This window comes from Centroberyx affinis, unplaced genomic scaffold (assembly GCF_046629955.1).
Source record: "Centroberyx affinis isolate AG114_WGS23_722 - 3 ecotype Tasmania unplaced genomic scaffold, CSIRO-AGI_Caff_v1 ptg001087l_1, whole genome shotgun sequence".
NCBI lineage: Eukaryota > Metazoa > Chordata > Actinopteri > Beryciformes > Berycidae > Centroberyx > Centroberyx affinis.
Window position 1 is genome coordinate 645001 of NW_027279632.1, and position 2905 is coordinate 647905.

The window sequence follows — 2905 nt, forward strand, 5'->3', positions numbered from 1 at the left end:
GTAATATTCCTTCAAAATCCAATATTCCAAATGCAATATTGTGTTAGTTTTTTAGACCACTGTTTGGAAAATTCCATATCGTGACAGCCCTAGCACACAAACACATACACACTCGGTGGTGGGTGTAATGTAATGGGCTGTAATGCCGATGTCCATTATTCTGTTGAACAGACCCTGCCAACTCTATAATGCACTAGCCCATTCTCTCTCTCTCTCTCTGTCTCTCTCTCTCTGTCTCTCTGTGTCTCTCTCTTCCTCTCTCTAGGTCTCTGTCTTTGTCTGTGTTTCGCTCTCCAGTACATTTCCCATTCTGAGATATTCATATCCTCACACTTCAACACACCGGTTTCACTCAAAAACCCACACAATATCATTCTGCTGCATACAGACAGGCACCTGCAATTTTAGCAGTCTTCTATTTCCCACAGGACTTTGAAACGAAAATAAGGAGAGCCTCCCTGAATAAAAGCTGTAACGTCTCGCCATTGGCACTAACGAATCTCAATAGAAAGAGACTGCGGAGGTGCTAATATATTATAATGGTACCAAGAGACGCTCTGTTAGAAGAAAGAGTGAGATTTTCTTTTATGAGAAGCCCTAACCTTCTTTGCTTTATCACACCATTGTCCTTAGTCATTTTTCAGAATGATCTACTTTCTTTTGGTTTCTCTTTATTCCTGTATTACGTTGTTCCTTCCCCATGGGGTGAGTTTTGTGCCACCAGGCTGAATTTGAATTATGTGTTCTGAATTTGTATGTGAGAAGTGAAATTTGATGTTGTCATTTTAATCTGATTTTTTTTTTATTACTTCTATTTACTTGTTTGAAATTCAGTTTCAATTTAATTGAAAAAAACAGTTTAAAAATTACCAGTATATGCAGTGCAAGTATGCAAACCACAATTTCAAATTCAGCTCTTGAAAAGCTTTCAGATTCCGGCAACATACCAACTTACAGGTACTTAGGAAAAGTGGTAGCTCGCAGATATAATCCAAATGGCTACAGAAGCCCTGAGAGGCAAGAGGGAAAAAACACTCTTGGCAGATCCAAATATCTAAGTTTCATCTTTTATTTTAAATCATATTAAACTGTAGCAACACTGGAGGAGCCCACTAGCTGCTGAATCAAGCAGTACATCCCAGTCGGTGCAGTGATAGTCTCAGCACTTGTGCTCCTAAGTTGCTGTTGACACACACACATCATCAAAGTGCAGTCATCAAATCAATGTGCATTTGTGAAAGAACTTACAAAGGCAAGGTTAAATGAGTACAAAGTGTGGAATTCATAAACTTATTGTAACTGTTCTTCCTCAAACAAAAACGTGTTGAGGCTTGTTTTGAACACAAAGCAGTGGTGTCCTCCTGTCCCCGTGTGGCTGAGCGGTGACACAACCACTGCACCAACTGGGATATGCTGCTTGATTCAGCAGCTAGCGGGCCCTTTGAGTGTTGCTGCAGTTTAATATGCTACCTGTTAGTCTGTTAGCTTGCTTACTAAGTCCATATATTTAGATTTGCAAGGGAGAAAAAATATGAAAGACTTTAATATTTGGATCCGCCAAGAGAATTTCGGGGGGGTAAATAAAAATAATTTTGCCTCTCAGGCCTTGGCATAGACAGTTTAATATCTACAAGCTACTGCTTTTCCTAAGTACCCATGTTGCCTCATTCTGAAAGCTTGTCAAGAGTTGAATTTCAAATCCTGACTTTGAAAGGTAGAGGAGTTTGCAAATTTGTACAAATTAACAATAATTTCAAACCGGTTTTTCAATTACATTTAAGATCAATATTGAATTGAATATTGAATATATTCAATATTGAAAATATTGAATGTTAATTTCAAACAAGTAAATACAAATTCACTGATGACATACAAATTCAGAACACATAATACAAATTCAGTTGTCTGGTGGCACAAATCTCACCACACATTTCCCTTTATCCCAATCTCTCTTCACCTTCTGTTCTTCCTTGTCTTGCTTCTCATTTCTGTCTTGGGCAGCTGCCCTTTTATCTGAATGTGTGTGTGTGTGTGTGTGTGTGTGTGTGTGTGTGTGTGTGTGTGTGTGTGTGTGTGTGTGTGTGTGAGAGAGAGTTTTCTGATAGTTATCTTAGGGTTTGGTGCAACCTTCTGCTCCTGCTCACATTCTCACAGCCGCACACTAAAGCTCTCATGATTAGCTGCCTCCTGGCACACCAGGCTTCTGCCCGTTCTGGCATAGGGTTGCCATGGAGAAAATTGCCAGCATATTATTTTCAGCAGATTGAGTCCAGTGTTGTAGGGGGGGGTGTTTTTCTTTGTTGGCAAGGCCACTTGGCATGTTATACATTTGTCCTCTCCTTGCTACTAGTCATATTTAATTATGAAAATTAAAACTCTTAACAAATTGCAGGTTCTGTATTTTATGCTTTTCTTTCTGTCTACAACTACAATCCAATACTTCCCATGAATGCTGTGCCAGTTTCCGATACATGGATTTATTTGACGGCCCATGACAATGTCAGACAGGCCCCCTAGGGTTGGGTGATAGGACGAATATATCGGCGATTGGCTGAGTCCATTGCCGGTTGATTTTTTTGGGCGATTTTTGTCATTGTCACAGCCCAAGCTCAATGGACTTGACAAAAAGGGAGACCACACATGTTTCAAAGTAATACAACAAAATATTTATTGTAACCTGAATAAGTAAATTATCAAAAATGAGAATAAGGATGTAAGTCTGTAACATCAGTAGTGAATGCATTGTAGGGATGAGTGTAAAGTGAGGTGTGGGGGTGTTGTATGGTGAAGGAAAAGAACCAAAAAGGGAGCATAAGCTCAAACCATCCAGAAGGGTGGAGAGGAGAAAGAGAATGAGGGAGAGAGAGCAGCCATCTTAAATAACCTGGGATCCACCCATCCCAGG